General features: G+C 27.1%; 1 protein-coding gene across 1 annotated transcript in view; it reads right to left on the reverse strand.

The window, feature by feature from the left end:
• The window catches only part of LOC107440340 (ankyrin repeat and fibronectin type-III domain-containing protein 1), a 390356-nt gene extending 372627 nt beyond the window's left edge, over positions 1-17729 (reverse strand). The window contains exon 1 of the mRNA XM_087157858.1: positions 17369-17729. The gene's annotated coding sequence lies outside the window, so the exon portion shown is untranslated. The remainder of the gene's footprint in view (positions 1-17368) is intronic.
• Positions 17730-20504: the final 2775 nt, after the last annotated feature.

Raw genomic sequence — 20504 nt, forward strand, 5'->3', positions numbered from 1 at the left:
GGAACTTGCACTTCAAGAAGAAGATCATGGATACCCACACGTGTGACTTATGACGTCAGTGCCAGGTCGCTTATAAGCAAAATGTCGTGTTAAAGTTGAACTAAGTTTCTCCACATAAGCTATAGGGTTAATTAACGTGAAGTCAATTAAATACAGCTCCGTATCTCGCATCGAATTTACTGAAATTCCCTCTCGTCTACATCTTTTGCTTAACTTAGATTTATTATTTGTTTATGCATTTTATTGTAACCTTGATATATTTTTGTTTTGTACAACTGACAACTTCGATGCATAATTAGTTTGTTTATGTTCTACATGATTTCGTACCTGTCTTTGTGTTAAAGAAAGAAACATGTACTGAAAGGATCGAAATCTTTGTGAAAGAATCTTTGTGTAAGAAAATAGAATGTATCACTTAATAGAATTGATACTTGGCGGGCTTGACTTACTCAAAAAAGAATGGAAAGAACAGTTGCTAACATAAGCAAATGCCTCGTTTCAACAGCAAATCAGGGTTGAGATGCCCACACTACGTCACTTGCAAGTGTCCCATTGATATTTCATAACAAATAGCAAACGATTTTAAAATCAAAAGTTCAAATGATAGCTTCGTGTGCCGTCGTCAGCATTTTTTTTTCCTCTCAATAATTTGGCAACATCTGAAGTGTACTTCAAAAGTTCAGAAAAATTGATTGCGAACTTCCTAGAATTAAATGAAGTCGTCGACAGCAAAAGAATGTTCATTTGATTAAAATTTTTTGAGTTGAAACCGTTGGAAATGTTTATAATTTGTTCTATTATAATTTATTCTGAATAAAATTTTGAATTACGCCTTTAAGGTTTTGACGCGTTAAATTTATATCAATGTAGTTTTTGGATCGTTTTTATTTTTCGGAGGTTATCGCTAAGAATTTCCAAAGTTTTGAAAATCTTAATATTTTTAATTTGACGAAATTATGATGCGTGAATTTTAATCCCTCTTAGACCTCTTTATTTGTGTCCAGTTCAAAGTTAATCCATGAGACTTTTCGATCGTGTTTTCGGTGGTTATAGTCGAAATTCCACGTTTTTTTTTAATACTTTCCCAAATAGCACAGATTGTCACAGTCATAGCAGTGACAGTTTCGAATTGTCTGAAAGTGGTCATAATATTACTTTGTTATGTTACACTGTCTTGTGACATGAAAGTCTCCATGACTATTTATTGTGACTTGCGTCACGTGGTAGTCGCAAATACACTTAACTGGGACTCAAGTCACTTGGAAAATTAGGTGCCACTTTGTCGCAACTTTGATCCCTTGAAAGTCACGTGGAAGTCACGTTCATGACTTCATCAAAGTTCCAGGAGCATTTTTTACTATTTACCTCATTTTGTTTTCATATTTAATTTTTATCGCATTTGTTTCATTGAAGTCACGTGTATATGCTACTTGTATCACTAAAGTTATGATTCCAATCTACACAGAACAGTCACTTAGAAGTTTTGCAAGCAGCTTTTTGCTTCCAATCTCTTACTGTGAATTCCATTTATAGTTGCAAATGGTCACAATGATTGCACTCGAAAGTGTGACCTATTTAAATATTTCCGAAAGCATTCATAAATGACATTAAGAAAGAATTGGTCTCCGTAAACGTGCTTGTCTAAAAAAGAAAGCTTAAGTATATAATTGTTCCATTAACTAAAAGCTCGAAATGTCAGAAAAAAATAAATTAAATGCAAAACACCCCTTGTCCAAATATCAAACCAAAATTTAAATAAACGTATCTTACATTATTTATTTGAAGAAAGAATTTAGATGTTTTTTTCCATCAGTTTTTAAAATAGATGTACATGCTTACATTTTCTTTAAGATTCATGTTTAAAATTTCTAATTTTACACTAATTTTATAGCCACAAACTTGATATGACTTATTTTATTCAAAAATATTATTGCAGAGGAAGAAAAATAACATAATTTTTGCGTGAACAGTTCCATAAACAAAAACATTTTTTGTAATCGTTTTATATTTAATTTTAAATAGAATGCTTTATTTTATTTTGCGTACGTTTGGACTAATATTGTTTAAACTAGACTGTTCACAGACTGTTTTTTTTTCACGGAGGGGGGGCGGGAGAGAATATAGATAAATTTTCCAAGTAAAAAGACAAGATGCTAATTAAAAGGTTATTTTCCGAAGTTAATGGGTAATTAATTATTCTTAGAAAAATACTCAGTAAGAAAATCCCAAAAATTCCCTATCGTCTGAATTTAGTTGTCGCAGTGACATCATTATGCGTGACAAAGATGTGACCTACTCACGTCTCAACATGATGACGGTGTGACGAAACTGTGACATATTTATGTCTTGACAAGGTCACAGAATGACGAAGATGCGACTTATTCACGTCTTGACAAAATTTTGACATTTATGTCTAAATAGGACTACCGTGTGACTAAGCTGAGACGCGAATGTCACATTCTTGTCACACGGTAACGTCAATGCGAAAGTTATATGTCTCATTGTGGTCTCGTCTTGACGTCTGACTGACGTCAAAACGTGACTTTCACAATGGCGGACGTAGTAACCTTCAAAATCCCACGCATGACTTAACAAATGAGTCTTCGTGACTGTCCCAGTTTTGCTGCAATCTGGTAACTGTGCTATTTGGGTTATAACGAGCCGCGAATTTCAAATCGTGCCTATAGTAATCACTTTTGACATGCTTCATTCTTATATGCATTATATGTATTTTTATTATGCATTAATACGATATTCGAATTTAAATATGTGCTCTAAAATATGCGTAGAAAGAGATTTTATGAATGTGATGTTTAAAAAAAAATTTTTACAGCAATTTTTTAAACTACAAAAAAAAAAAAAAAAAAAAAAAGCTCAAAAAGACAGTTAAAAAAACACTTTCGAATTTTACGCGTCGTAATAAAATTGTACTAAAGATATCCAGATTTTTTAAGAGGAAAAAAATAATATGGAAATAAGTAGTAGCAACTGAAAAGTGACTTGGATTGATGATAGAACGGCACAAAATAAAACGCGTCAAATGAGACACCAGTGCTAATAATAATCCCCGCACAATTAATTATAATAGCGGATTAAAAAAAAAAAAAATATCGAAATTTCTGAAACGCGTAGTAAGATAAGAGTAGAAATAACTTCTGCAAGAATAATTAAAAAGAAATATCTCGAATCAATGGTTGACGGAATGTAAACAATAACAAGCTTCCTAAATCCGGAAGAAATTTAGAAAACTTCCGGTGTATTCCTCCGCTTATGTTACGCTTACGAGGCGATGTGTGAACAGTCTTGGTAATCTGGGAAGCTTTATTATTGTGATTTATGTTCAAATTTACGCGTAATTTTATCATTCAAAAGATGTTTCTGTAATTTATAAATTCTAACAGGCCATGAGCCAAATGCCAACAAGACAAATTTAACAATATTAATAATATCACAGCATAAATAAAGTGTAAGGTAAGTCATGTTTTGAGTGTTTTCCCTTATTTGGCTATATTTTCATTACAACCGTCGTTGAACAGCCGACCCAATTTTTGGGTTAACGACTACTAATGTTCAACTCCGTAGCCTTGTAATTTTGAACCCAATCCAGAAGACAACTGAACTCCTGGGGAAATATGCCTTCGTGGAGGACTTTTGATGGAACTAACACGCATTTGCGTTACATGGAGATGAAGACCACGAGAACCTCCCACGGTTAGCCTGGCGGCAAGGGGACTCTAACCCATGATCCGTCTACCACTGAGGATATTGCACGTCAGCACTGTGGTTGGTGCAAGCCGGATGCGGAATTCGTATCGACTGGGATTCGAACCCGGTTCGCCTCATTGGGAGGAGAACGCTCTATCACCTGAGCCATCGCGACTCCATTTGACAATATTTCTGTAAATTGGCACCGTTTTTTTTTGTTTGCTTTGTTTTTTCTTTGGGTAGCATCATAAAAAGACCTCCTATACCGACACTTGTGACCTATGACGTCAGCGCCAGATAATCTACGTCAGTAAAATTGCGTATTAAAGTTCAGCTTAAGTTTCTCTACATCAGTTAGAATGTTAATTAACGATACGTTAATGAAATACAGAGCCGTATCGCTCATCGAATTAGTTGAAATGTAATTCTTTATCTTCTACTTCTTTCACTTAACTTAGATTTATTATTTGTTTACGTATTTTATTGTGGCCATGATATATTTTCGATGCATAATAAGTTTGTTTATGTTCCTCATGGCTTCGTGCCTGTCTTTGTGTTAAGTCCCTGTGCAAATATATAGTGAAAGAATTTAAATCTTTGTGAAAGAATTTAGAATGTGTCACTTAAGAGAACTGACACTTGGCGTGCTTGGCTTACGGGAAATAGAACGGAAAGAACAGTTGCTAACTTGTAGAAATGCCCCGTTTCAACAACCAATCAGGATCGAGATACCCACACTACGTCTCTTGTAGGTATCCCATACTGAAGTAAGACCTATGATCCGAGAATTACTAACATGATTTACATTTATAATCATTTCGATTATTATATTTTAAGTGACAGAACTTTGAAACTGTTCTAATTCTAATTTAACAGAACTGTTAAATTATATGTGTGTTTTACAAAATATGAAAATTTAAATATTTTTTTTAAATTTATAGTAACATTTTATTTAAATACGAATATATTTTTTGATTTAATTAAATTATATTAATTTTTTAAATTTAATAAGCTTTTGGTTTTAATTAATGCCAAGCAATATACATGAAAAACATAAGAAATGGTGCAATCTGTATAAAGTTAAAACGAAACGAAATGAATGGGAAAGATTGATTCTAATGATTCTGATTCTTTTAAAAGGATTTTGATTCAATTAAATATGAAATAATTTTATGCTAGGGAAATATTTTTCAGGAAATGTATTTCTTTTATGTTACAATTTGAAAATAGATCAATAAGCATTAATCAATTGGTCAAAGACAATTTAACCAATGTACTTTTATTTTAATCATGGTTGTATTAAGAGAAAACTATAATAAATAGTTCAAGTCTTTTTTGAGTGAAATATGTTTTTTTTAGTTTTAGCTAATTAATTGGCTCTTAAATGCTTTTAAGTGTTGAATTTTTAGTTTTTGAATTAGAATAACTCAATGTTATTGTCATAACTTAATAAAAAAAGGGCATCACTATTTGATGTTGTTATGAAACAATATTATTTTCATTTCATAATAGAAAAGGATTTTATAATTAAAGTTTTCCTTTTTAAATCATGATTCATCAAAAGTATTTTTAATATCAAAAGAATGAGCCTCAGTAAAAAAGGTATTATTTCTGATTTTCTTTTATGTAATGAAATAGTGGATTTAATCATACATTAAAAAATAAAAAATGATTAGTTTGAATGAGGAAACGATTACGAGACTGAGAAAAATATGTCATATTATGTTAGAAACGAAACAAATAAAGAATTATTGGCACATTCTTAAAATTGCCATTTTAAAATTAGACCCCGAAGAATTATTTCAGAACCATACGAAAAACATTTAAATTCTAAGTGGAAATAATGTAAACATAAACACTACGATTATTTAAAAATAAGATATTTATATTGTTTACGAATATTATTAAAAAATTAAGCAAACTAATTTAGCAAAGTATTTTGAACCTTAAAATTGTAAAACTTTAAAAAAGAAAAACATTTCAATTCTAAGTGAAAATTATGTGAAAATAAACAGCACGATTATTTACAAGCATATAATATTATTCGAAGGATATAATATTAAAATAACGTTAAACTTAGCAAAATACTTAACGTAAATTGAGAAAAGTATTTTGAACCTTAAGATTGTGAAACTTTAAAAAAGAAAAACATTTAAATTCTAAGTGAAAATTATGTGAAAATAAACAGTACGATTATTTACAAGCATATAATATTATTCGAAGGATATAATATAAAAATAACGTTAAACTTAGCAAAGTACTTAACTTAAATTGAGAAAAGTATTTTGAACCTTAAGATTGTAAAACTTTAAAAAAGAAAAACATTTAAATTCTAAGTGAAAATTATGTGAAAATAAACAGTACGATTATTTACAAGCATATAATATTATTCGAAGGATATAATATAAAAATAACGTTAAACTTAGCAAAGTACTTAACTCAAATTGAGAAAAGTATTTTGAACCTTAAGATTGTAAAACTTTAAAAAAGAAAAACATTTAAATTCTAAGTGAAAATTATGTGAAAATAAACAGTACGATTATTTACAAGCATATAATATTATTCGAAGGATATAATATAAAAATAACGTTAAACTTAGCAAAGTACTTAACTCAAATTGAGAAAAGTATTTTGAACCTTATGATTGTAAAACTTTAAAAAAGAAAAACATTTAAATTCTAAGTGAAAATTATGTGAAAATAAACAGTACGATTATTTACAAGCATATAATATTATTCGAAGGATATAATATAAAAATAACGTTAAACTTAGCAAAGTACTTAACTCAAATTGAGAAAAGTATTTTGAACCTTAAGATTGTAAAACTTTAAAAAAGAAAAACATTTAAATTCTAAGTGAAAATTATGTGAAAATAAACAGTACGATTATTTACAAGCATATAATATTATTCGAAGGATATAATATAAAAATAACGTTAAACTTAGCAAAGTACTTAACTCAAATTGAGAAAAGTATTTTGAACCTTAAGATTGTAAAACTTTAAAAAAGAAAAACATTTAAATTCTAAGTGAAAAATATGTGAAAATAAACAGTACGATTATTTACAAGCATATAATATTATTCGAAGGATATAATATAAAAATAACGTTAAACTTAGCAAAGTACTTAACTCAAATTGAGAAAAGTATTTTGAACCTTAAGATTGTAAAACTTTAAAAAAGAAAAACATTTAAATTCTAAGTGAAAAATATGTGAAAATAAACAGTACGATTATTTACAAGCATATAATATTATTCGAAGGATATAATATAAAAATAACGTTAAACTTAGCAAAGTACTTAACTCAAATTGAGAAAAGTATTTTGAACCTTAAGATTGTAAAACTTTAAAAAAGAAAAACATTTAAATTCTAAGTGAAAATTATGTGAAAATAAACAGTACGATTATTTACAAGCATATAATATTATTCGAAGGATATAATATAAAAATAACGTTAAACTTAGCAAAGTACTTAACTCAAATTGAGAAAAGTATTTTGAACCTTAAGATTGTAAAACTTTAAAAAAGAAAAACATTTAAATTCTAAGTGAAAATTATGTAAAAATAAACAGTACGATTATTTACAAGCATATAATATTATTCGAAGGATATAATATAAAAATAACGTTAAACTTAGCAAAGTACTTAACTCAAATTGAGAAAAGTATTTTGAACCTTAAGATTGTAAAACTTTAAAAAAGAAAAACATTTAAATTCTAAGTGAAAATTATGTGAAAATAAACAGTACGATTATTTACAAGCATATAATATTATTCGAAGGATATAATATAAAAATAACGTTAAACTTAGCAAAGTACTTAACTCAAATTGAGAAAAGTATTTTGAACCTTAAGATTGTAAAACTTTAAAAAAGAAAAACATTTAAATTCTAAGTGAAAATTATGTGAAAATAAACAGTACGATTATTTACAAGCATATAATATTATTCGAAGGATATAATATAAAAATAACGTTAAACTTAGCAAAGTACTTAACTCAAATTGAGAAAAGTATTTTGAACCTTAAGATTGTAAAACTTTAAAAAAGAAAAACATTTAAATTCTAAGTGAAAATTATGTGAAAATAAACAGTACGATTATTTACAAGCATATAATATTATTCGAAGGATATAATATAAAAATAACGTTAAACTTAGCAAAGTACTTAACTCAAATTGAGAAAAGTATTTTGAACCTTAAGATTGTAAAACTTTAAAAAAGAAAAACATTTAAATTCTAAGTGAAAATTATGTGAAAATAAACAGTACGATTATTTACAAGCATATAATATTATTCGAAGGATATAATATAAAAATAACGTTAAACTTAGCAAAGTACTTAACTCAAATTGAGAAAAGTATTTTGAACCTTAAGATTGTAAAACTTTAAAAAAGAAAAACATTTAAATTCTAAGTGAAAAATATGTGAAAATAAACAGTACGATTATTTACAAGCATATAATATTATTCGAAGGATATAATATAAAAATAACGTTAAACTTAGCAAAGTACTTAACTCAAATTGAGAAAAGTATTTTGAACCTTAAGATTGTAAAACTTTAAAAAAGAAAAACATTTAAATTCTAAGTGAAAAATATGTGAAAATAAACAGTACGATTATTTACAAGCATATAATATTATTCGAAGGATATAATATAAAAATAACGTTAAACTTAGCAAAGTACTTAACTCAAATTGAGAAAAGTATTTTGAACCTTAAGATTGTAAAACTTTAAAAAAGAAAAACATTTAAATTCTAAGTGAAAATTATGTGAAAATAAACAGTACGATTATTTACAAGCATATAATATTATTCGAAGGATATAATATAAAAATAACGTTAAACTTAGCAAAGTACTTAACTCAAATTGAGAAAAGTATTTTGAACCTTAAGATTGTAAAACTTTAAAAAAGAAAAACATTTAAATTCTAAGTGAAAAATATGTGAAAATAAACAGTACGATTATTTACAAGCATATAATATTATTCGAAGGATATAATATAAAAATAACGTTAAACTTAGCAAAGTACTTAACTCAAATTGAGAAAAGTATTTTGAACCTTAAGATTGTAAAACTTTAAAAAAGAAAAACATTTAAATTCTAAGTGAAAAATATGTGAAAATAAACAGTACGATTATTTACAAGCATATAATATTATTCGAAGGATATAATATAAAAATAACGTTAAACTTAGCAAAGTACTTAACTCAAATTGAGAAAAGTATTTTGAACCTTAAGATTGTAAAACTTTAAAAAAGAAAAACATTTAAATTCTAAGTGAAAATTATGTGAAAATAAACAGTACGATTATTTACAAGCATATAATATTATTCGAAGGATATAATATAAAAATAACGTTAAACTTAGCAAAGTACTTAACTCAAATTGAGAAAAGTATTTTGAACCTTAAGATTGTAAAACTTTAAAAAAGAAAAACATTTAAATTCTAAGTGAAAAATATGTGAAAATAAACAGTACGATTATTTACAAGCATATAATATTATTCGAAGGATATAATATAAAAATAACGTTAAACTTAGCAAAGTACTTAACTCAAATTGAGAAAAGTATTTTGAACCTTAAGATTGTAAAACTTTAAAAAAGAAAAACATTTAAATTCTAAGTGAAAATTATGTGAAAATAAACAGTACGATTATTTACAAGCATATAATATTATTCGAAGGATATAATATAAAAATAACGTTAAACTTAGCAAAGTACTTAACTCAAATTGAGAAAAGTATTTTGAACCTTAAGATTGTAAAACTTTAAAAAAAGAAAAACATTTAAATTCTAAGTGAAAAATATGTGAAAATAAACAGTACGATTATTTACAAGCATATAATATTATTCGAAGGATATAATATAAAAATAACGTTAAACTTAGCAAAGTACTTAACTCAAATTGAGAAAAGTATTTTGAACCTTAAGATTGTAAAACTTTAAAAAAGAAAAACATTTAAATTCTAAGTGAAAAATATGTGAAAATAAACAGTACGATTATTTACAAGCATATAATATTATTCGAAGGATATAATATTAAAATAACGTTAAACTTAGCAAAGTACTTAACTCAAATTGAGAAAAGTATTTTGACCCTTGAGATTGTAAAACTTTAAAAAAAATATTTAATATTTTCAAAGATAAATATAGCTTTTTTTTTCTTTTTCAGTCAGTCCTCAAGTTGTATGAAATATTAATTTGCAGCAAAACATAATTTTTAATTTAAAATTTCTTAATAAAAAATGAAATCAAAAAAAGGAAAATACACATTTGAAGTCGCAAGGAAATTCTTCAGAGAGGGAAAAAAAAAAAAAAAACGTTATAAGAATCTGCCAAATTATAGCTGAAAAAAAGAGAGCGTAAACATCAAAACCTGTTTTATTTCAGCTTGAAATATGAAGGTGGTTCAAATAAACATATTTAATCTCATCTGTCTCCTCCCACAATCAAACAGGTTTAAGTGTTTCATTAAACTACCTCTCTCAACTCAATCTCGATTTTATTAGTTAAAACATCAATTTCCAAACCATAATGCGTAAACTTTTTAATCTAAACATCTTTGTGTAAACTTCTAATTTTGGGGGAATTTGTAGCCTATAGGTTCATATTATAACCTTTTAATTTCGGTACTGCATATGCATATGGTAGGCTTAAAATTTATATAAATAGATATAAAGTTCAATCAATGACAAATATTTAAAATTGGCGGCCAATCAAATGTGACGTCACTAAGACCTTGATGATCTCCTTTCTTAGTGGGTATGAGTAAACAAAGTTTTTTTTTTAAAAAAATCAAAATATAATTGTTTTTTATATTTACAATTTTATTCCCACAATACGAATTTCGATGTTTTTAACTCAACTGACTGCCAATGGTTATATTATATCATCTCGTGTAGAAAAAAAATAAATAACGATGTTCTTGGCACTATTTTTTTAGAGCTCATAAAAGCTGAATTACCATGTATTATCGTTATCTTTATCGTTATTTTTGTTGAAAACAGTTTGAAAAGAACTAATTGATTTCGTAAAAATTAATCATCATCCTATTCTGCCCACATCAAGAAGTGGAGAAATTAAGTCGTGGGTAGAATTATTCTAATTTCTATCTCCTGGGGAGAAATGTAATTAAGATTCTAAACAATGTTCTCTTTGCAAAAGGAAAAAAATGAAATGGTTTAATTTATTGTTTTACTTTCATATAATTGTAAAAGTTCACAGTCTTAATGACTAAATAATTTTTTATTCATTTAAAATATTTTCATCGTATTTTACAGGCATATATATATTTTATTTCGCAGAAATAGGCTTAATATTTCACATAAACTTCACGCCGTTTCTATTGCAGACGAAATAACAGCAAGTATTATTATAATGATATGCAAAAACATTCCATTTTACAGCTTTGATATAACATTTAATCTCTTTAGCAAAATTAGTTTCCCATAACAATTATCTATTTATTTGTTTATCGGAAAGTTTCTATTGAAAATTATTTATAAAATGAAAGGTTTGAGATTATTGTGAAATACTTTTTACAGCTTCCAAAAAATCGAAATTACTCTGTAATTATTATGGAAAAATTACTCTGTACAAAAAAAAGTACCCTGAACGTGGCACCATAACCCGATAAAAAAAGCTTATTTTGGAAAAGTTGCCTCAAACCACGAAAAAATTTCAGACATCAAAAAAAGGTTTTTTCAGTATAAACCAAATTAGTATCGTATTTCTATGAAGAAATTTGTAAGTAGTGCAGCACAGATAGCCAAAATCCAAAATATTTCTCAATCTATGCAAATATTTTTGAATATGTAGTCTAATACTTAAATAAAGTCTTTATTTCATTTCTAAAATATAAATTATTAATATTTTCGCTTGTTGAAAATAATGTTTAGTATTGGTTTTAGGGTTTTGTTCGAAAACTGGTCTTTTCCAAGTTCTAATTATTTTTTTAATTAAAAAAATTAAGTTATTATCGCATAATTTCAATAAAATATATTGTAATCAGCCATATTTTAATATCAAAAAATTTAAAAAAAAAACTTTACATATCAAGCTGATACTTAACTATTCAGTTTTTTGTCTCAACTATTCACTTTTTTGTTGGAGATTACCGTTTTCCGAACTCATTGATTCAATTAGTATTGAGACATTAATTATTGTTTTATGCTATTAAGATGCAAAAGAATTTTCTTCCTGCTTACTGCCTAACTCACATTTTATTTTATTTTATTTCTCTCCTATTAATGAAATTTTAAACAAAATCGGACAAAAAATGTACGTTTCCTGGTATAAACATTTATTTATTTATTTATTTCTAATTCTTAATCTGATCCTCAAAGATCTGAATTTTAGAGTGACTGCTATTTCTAGACTTTTGTGAGAGGTCAAAAGTTTGGTTCTCCTTATGTAAGTTTTACTTTTTGCGTATTAAAGCTCTAAAACCTTTCAGAACTTTGAAAAATGTTTGAACTGTTAAGCATAAAAACATCTAATTTCAAATTATAAAATACAAAATGTAAACTAAATCAGTAGAGAAATTTTTTGAGTAATTTAATTCATTTTAATTCTTCAAAAATTATTCTACAGATTTGTACAATATTAGAATCTTCCTAATTTTAAAATTCTCATCTTAATATCTTATAATAATATAAAATTTGTATACTATAATAACTTTGTATACTAATTTGTATACTAATCATATAATATACCTTATTGTCTATTAGTAACTTTTTTAATCATTAAATAAAATTTTGAAAAAATAAATGGATAATCATAAATAAAATAAAAAAAATTCGAGAAATCAATGTTGGATCAACAAGTTGTGACGATAAAATGGTACTCTGTACTTTTTGAGCTAACAAGTTTATTCTAACATCAAACTTTACTTTGAAATAAAATAGTCATATTTCCTGAGGAAATCATTAAAAAAAAGCTGGTTTTGATGAAGTTCTGAATGAATTCAAATGTTTGCTTTACAGAACGGTATTCACGTATACATTTAAATAGAAAGAGTGGTGTATTTCGTTAGAAGTTGATACTAACTATAAAAGTATTTGGGGAATTGTAGAAACTGCGTAATAATACGACAACGTTGTTCTAAGTCAAGATAAGGGGAATAATGTAGTTATAAGAAAGGTTCTACGGTACCTAGAGGATTTGCCTTTCATATGTTATCGTATACTCTCGATATGTCGAACTTCTATATTTCGAAAACCTTGTTATATCAAAAAAAAAATATTTTTCCCCTTAGCATTACTTATCCACGTAATGTTAATTTGAATTCATATGTCGAAGGGTTTCTTCTCATAACTTTGTTATGTCGAATATTTTTCGAAATGGAACAGGATTTTTTTTTGTCAGAAAAATAACAATGTAAGTTTAATTTAAACCAATAACTAGCATTGTTTTTAACAAATGAAGCTGAAATGGCGTCTTGGGGACGATTGTAACAGCTGAAAATAAATAATCTTATGTTTACAAACCATTACTTAACTCTTTAAGAACCACCAATGGTTTCCTATATCATTTATATTATGTTGCATGTACATTATTTTATTTGTCAGCTTTCACGGCATAAATTAAAATTTTTAACCCCTTAAAGTTAAAAGTTTAACCCTTGTCTCTGCTCATTATTATTTTTACTCCTAAAATGCCACTACTATTTTGATCAATAAAAAAAGACATCACAACTATGATAATATGCATAATTAACTATGTTTTAGTTGAATTTATGAACTGTTATAATTGACCCCGTAAGTGGGGACAATTATAACAAGTGCACGACTGTCAAAAATTGTTAATAACTAATATAATAACATTTAAAATAAGGTATTTACTTTTTTTTCTAGTAGAGGATAGTCTACTTTACTCGTCTGTCAATTAATACTAATAATATATTGGATTTTTTGTTAGTTAAAAATAGTTAAGTAAAAAATGTTACAATTGACCCCACTCTCCCCTACACATTTATTAGTAGTTATTTTTATATTTAATGACTCTACTTTTAGGGTAATCTTAGAATATATTTCTTCTTTTTTAGAACAAATTTAGTTTTGAACTTGTTATCCCGAAAACTAGCTATCTCGATTTTTTTTTTTTTTTTTTTTTTTTTTTGCAGCCCTTCAACTTGGAGATATCGAAAGTATACTGCTTTTCAATTCTAAAGAGAGTTACATCAGGGTCTGTATGCAAATTACAGGAAAGGGAACACGTCTTCTCGAATTCGCAGATTTTATTCTCATCTCGGCATTTTTTTCCCCTCAAAATATATTGCTTGTTTTTGCACCTACTCATTTAATGCAGAGTTGTATTTCGTTGCTAAATAGTTTAAAAGTATGCTTTAAGTCATACCGAAGGTTATTATTTTTATCGCTAACAATAAACATTATCATTTAATGGTACTTTTTTTCTTACTCACTTTCATTTGTTTTATTCAATGATTGACGAGCATTGTTTTTCTTTTTCATTTAAAGTCATTTTAAAAATCGTGGATCAAAATCTTGATTTTTCAAATCATAAATCTTGTTAGGCAACTTGTTAGAACTTAGTAAGAGACTCTCAATTGGACTTGTTTGTTACGTTTTCATTGACTTGATTTAGAGCCTATAAGCTCTTGCATTTTGATTACATTCTGACTAGCTAGTGCACTCAAATTTCAATTAAATTTCCCCCTCTGATAACATCACAGCAGATTGTTACGAGCAAAATTTATCTCTATTTCATCGCCAATCGAAATTTCTAGAAAAATAAACTAACAGACCTAAAAAAGAACCGAATAAAATAACCTTAAAAAAAAAAAAGAATTTTTGGGCACTTTTTAATTATTCTTTAAGATCCTTTATTAATTCATTCAAATATTTTTGGAAGTCTTGTTGCAATCGCTTCAAAAATATGACTAAAATTAATTATACGACAAGCGGATTATAAATTTCACTAATCTTAGTTAATTCAGGTGTTTTTTTAATTATTGTTATTGGCAATGGGTTTATTTTAAATATTATTAAAGAAGAAGAAATTATTTTAAGTTGAATCGATGATTTTATTATTTTTCTTAGTAAAAGTAGTCTTTTGTTTTTACAAATAATATTTTGAAGTAGCAGCAGATGAATTTTTGGGACCAAGAAAAAATAGTTTTTAACCTTCTATTAGAGGATTTTTTTTCACCGAAATGAGTATTTTTTCCTGATTATTTGTTTATCAGTAAATAATTTATTTTTTCATCAGAAGTATGAAACTCATTTCACCGTTTTAATTAAACATGCAAGCGTAAGGTTAATTGCTTCCTTCACATATCTTATTAATAAACTATATGCATGTCCTCTGAAATTACTGCCCCTGGCAAAATTATTAGACACACTATAAGATTCTATGTAAACTCTTAATTATCTGGTGATACTATACAGCTTTATTGTTTTTACGCGACTGAAACCGGTTTGCACTTGTTTACGTTCGTGTATCATTTGGTTAACATTCTAATGCAATACGTTAAAAATAAGTATAAATGGGAAGTATATAAAAAAATCTCCTGAATAAAAACCCATTACATGTGTGTTTAAATATGAAAGAATTGCATATATACTCGTGCAAAACATGTAACTGTTAAAGAACTACAGTTCGTCTAATAATATGATCTAATTATTATAATATACTAATATAATGCTTGATATAGTAAATATTCCATATTGAAATAATACATCGTCTAATTTATCTAATTGTCGAATTTATATTACATATCGTCTGTTTTAACCAATTGATACACGAACGTAAGCAAGTGCAAATCGTTTTCAGCCGCTTAAAAATAATAAAGCTGTATAGTGTCTCCAAATAATTAAGATTTTGCATAGAATCTTACAGTGCGTCTAATAATTTGGCCAGGTTTACACGGATGACATTTCCTAACATAAATGAGTTGCCTTAAATGCCTTTTAATTAAATTCAAGAGCATTTTGAAACTGCTAATAATATTAAAAAGAAATTTTCAATCTAGAAATGGTATTTTAGAGCATGACTGATTCTTTAAAACAATGCGTTAACTTTAAATGTAACACCTGCCAATTTTATTCCGAGATAAATTAAATTCGTGTTGCTCTGTTGTTATTCATTCGATTGTTAAAGAGCAGTTTCATATTTACATTTTAATTAAGTATAGTTAATTAATTTAAGTATAAATTGCTAACATTACAAAATGTAATGTTTTCCATTATCGAAGGTTTTAAAATGTGTCACTTTTTTCTACCACAATTTTTATCCTAATTGTTTAATTCTATGACTATTTTAATCCTAATTGTTTAATTCTATGACTATTTTAATCCTAATTGCTTAATTCTATGACTATTTTAATCCTAATTTTTTAATTCTATGATTATTTTAATCCTAATTGTTTAATTCTATGATTGTTTTAACACTAATTGTTTAATTCTACGATTATTTTAATTCTATTTGTTTAATTCTATGTTTATTTTAATCCTTATTGTTTAATTCTATGATTATTTTAATCCTAAATGTTTAATTCTATGATTATTTTAACACTAATTGTTTAATTCTACGATTATTTTAATTCTATTTGTTTAATTCTATGTTTATTTTAATCCTTATTGTTTAATTCTATGATTATTTTAATCCTAATTGTTTAATTCTATGATTATTTTAACACTAATTGTTTAATTCTACGATTATTTTAATTCTATTTGTTTAATTCTATGTTTATTTTAATCCTTATTGTTTAATTCTATGATTATTTTAATCCTAAATGTTTAATTCTATGATACAGTGACATGCTTAAACTACTTTATCATATGTTTATAGCCAGCAAAAAATAGCATGACGTCAATTTCAATTAATTCCTGGCTACAAAAACGGACATATAGTTTGATTCTGAATTTTGCACTTTATTTATGAGTATTATTCTTTTTTTCTTAAAAAAAAATAATAATAATAATGAATCCAAATAAATTTCTAATGTCGTGGTATCATTTATTGGCAAAAATCTCTTGGTACATTTTATTAGATTTCAAAGACTGGTTCCAGTTGTTTGTACAGGATTCCTTTAAAAGTATAATAGTGGAAGCAAAGTTCCATAGAATTTAGGAACTCACTTTATCGTTTAGAGTTCTGGACGCATCTCATAATAAGTTACAACACCACGAAGTCTGATAAGAATGTTTAAATAAGGAAAATTTGATTGTTAATTTTGGGTTGAAAACTGAAAAGGCGCAATTTGAGCTTCGGCCATTTTCGAAAGCACGTGACCAGATTTGAAAATCGATAATTCGTAAAAATGGTTTCCGAAACTGTAACACAAAATGCTTGTTTTGCCAATTAATATTTCGATTACTTTCTGTCAGAAATAAATAAATAGATACGAAACTAAAAAGAAATAAATTATAAAATAAATTGAAAATCGAAAGTGAGAATAAATAAAGCCATTTTTGACAGATCCAAAATGTAAACAATCATCAAAAATTCTCCCACGTGTTTGATAGAGATGCTTTCTCTCTAACAAAAATAAAAATTGATTTCTACTGTTTAAAAAAAATGTAGCTTTTAATTACTTCATTTTTAATTTTATTGAAATGAATATGTCATCACGAAACTTTAATCATTCAGAGAAACTATTTTGATTATGTTCTAAAAATTAACAGAAGCTTTCAATACTTACAGAAAATATAGTTTCGCAGTATCCTTTACCATTGAGCAATTTTTATTTTTTAAATCTTATATCCTTTTCTTATTTCACACTTTGTTAATCACATCCTTGATAAAGAACACTATTATTATATTCCATGGCATTTATTTTCGAAATCATCACTATTCCGGTGTAGGCACAGTTATAAAATATATAGTAATAACAATCTCTCCATCTATTTTTATTCTGTTTTGAATCATTCACACTCAACAAATCACATTCTTTTTAATTGCAATTCAACGCCAGCGTTAATCGAAAAAAGCATTTTTGCTCTACTAAGTTCACTAATGCGTCCACACTCAGAGAACGAACTGCGGGGTGATTCTTCTTTTACAACAGCTATCAAAAAATATTTTCTTGCCTGGGCAGGTTTTTGCGGTGGCACGCGGCTTTCAAGGTGGATCAAGAAAATAGAAGAAGAAAAAAAATAATAATATATTCTAGTCATCATTTTAGAGGGGTCATTTACAAAATAATCGTCATTTCCTAGCATCTTCCTACAGAGGCGCCGCGAAATATTTTTGGGAGGGGAAAATTCTCATTTTGCCGTATGAAATTCTTAATTCGACCGAATCATTAAGAAGTATGAAATTAATTTGCTTCAGTAAGAAAGAATTAAATAACTTTGTTTCTAATATTTTCACAATACGTTAATTTTTTTCATCAGTATTCCTTGTATCTCCATATTTCTAGCACATTTTTTTTATATTTTTTCGTTATTACCTTGCATCTTCATAAAGGGGCGTCGCGAATTTATATTTTTGAGAGGGGGAAATTCTCTTTTTGCAGAATGAAATTCGTAATTTGACCGAATCATGAATAAGTATAAAGTTAATTTGCTTCAATACGAAAAATTAGCTAATTTTTTCACAATACGTTAATTTTTTCCATCAATATTCCTTACATCTCCATATTTCTATCACATTTTTTTAATATTTCTTCATTATTCTCTTGCCTCTTCATAAAGGGTATAGCCTCATTTTGCAGAATGAAATTCTTAATTAGACCGAATCATGAATAAGTATGAAATTAATTTGCTTCAATAAGAACAATTAGCTAATGTTTTCACAATACATTAATATTTTCTATCAATATACCTTGCATCTCCATATTTCAATCACATTTTTTCATATTTCTTCGTTATTACCTTGCATCTTCATAAAGGGGAGCCGCGAATTTATATTTTTAAGAGGGAGAAATTCTTTTTTTGCAGAATGAAATTCTTAATTTGACCGAATCATGAATTAGTATAAAGTTAATTTGCTTCAATAAGAAAGAATTAAATTACTTTGTTTCTAATCTTTTCACAGTACGTTAATTTTTCCATCAATATTTCTTGCATCTTCATGTTTCTATCATATTTCTTCGTTATTACCTTGCATCTTCAAAAAGGGGCGCCGCGAATTTATATTTTTAAGAGGGAGAAATTCTTTTTTTGCAGAATGAAATTCTTAATTTGACAGAATCATGAATTGGTATAAAGTTAATTTGCTTCAATAAGAAAGAATTAAATTACTTTGTTTCTAATCTTTTCACAGTACGTTAATTTTTTCCATCAATATTCCTTGCATCTTCATGTTTCTATCATATTTCTTCATTATTACCTTGCATCTTCATACAGGGGCGCCACTGAACTGACAAAAGAATTGAGGTTCAATCCCCAGGCAGACGTAGCTTGCAACTCACACAGCTTCAGATTGACGCGTATCTGGCTCCACGTTACGAAATTGTAATTTAAAACAGTTGATCACACGAAATAGTGGAGCCTTAACCTCCACGAACCTCAATTAGAATGCTTAACTTTCATTCCAGTTAATAAATAAAATAAATGATCAACCATTTGATGAATAAAAGTAATATTAATAAATAATCATAAAAGTAAAGTAATTCGTATCTAAAAAAAGACCTAATTTTTCACGATCCCACGAATTGAATTAAATAATCAGGTGATTGACAAATTTCATCAAATGCCAAATAGAAAAGAAATATTTTATGAATCTTGTTTTTAAAATATTTAAAAAAGAAATATTGTTTCAATGGTAAAAAATTAAAAAAAAAAAGAAGAATCGAAAGTTAAATACAAATTTCGATAAACTTTTTTAAAATTCCATTGAATAAAAACGAACAATTATAGAGTATATTATAGTAAACATGACTTCATGTTTAATTTTGCCAGTTAACAAATAAAGCTAGCATCTAAACAGATGAAACAAAAATGATTATTTCAAAATTATTTTTGATAATCCGCTTTTTGAATTAATCTTTACCCTTTTTTTCGTCCATTCCACCAATTAATTAACCCAGAGAGCTTCCCACTAATGCAGTGTTTCCCAAAGTGTGGTACGCGTACCCCCAGGGGTACGGGAACAGTTTAGTGGGGGTACGCGTTCTTATGCGAAATATCTTGCAACAAACGAAAGTTTCAAAACATTTCATTTAAAAACAAAGCTAGCCATGAAAATTTATGATTACGTATTTTTCTATTGACTATTTTTTGCAGAGTTAACAGTTAATATAATATAATTAGTGGTGTGAACAACCAGTTGTGATTTTTAAGTTTTTTGCAATTTTTTAATAGTAAAAAATGCATTAATTTTTTTATTAGTGGTACACAGCTATACGAAAAATTTAGAAAAGGTACATAAAAGTCATAAGTTTGGGAAACACTGCACTAATGTAATGGATGCATAATAATTATCGGCGCTCAGTCTCTCATAATTACACTGATGAATATTTTTTCTGTTGCATGATATTTTTCTTAACAGATATTAGATCTTGCTGATCTTATGTCTGCCATCGGTTTCTCCCTTTTTAAAAAAAAACAATAACAAAAAACCAGTTAACAAATAAAGCTAGCATCTAAACAGATGAAACAAAAATGATTATTTCAAAATTATTTTTGATAATTCGCTTTTTGAATTAATCTTTACCTTTTTTTTCGTCCATTCCACCAATTAATTAACCCAAAGAGCTTCCCACTAATGTAATGGATGCATAATAATTATCGGCGCTCAGTCTCTCATAATTACACTGATGAATATTTTTTCTGTTGCATGATATTTTTCTTAACAGATATTAGATCTTGCTGATCTCATGTCTGCCATCGGTT

The sequence above is a fragment of the Parasteatoda tepidariorum genome, chromosome 2 (assembly GCF_982258835.1).
Source record: "Parasteatoda tepidariorum strain Cologne lab strain chromosome 2, Ptep-v5.0, whole genome shotgun sequence".
Lineage (NCBI taxonomy): Eukaryota > Metazoa > Arthropoda > Arachnida > Araneae > Theridiidae > Parasteatoda > Parasteatoda tepidariorum.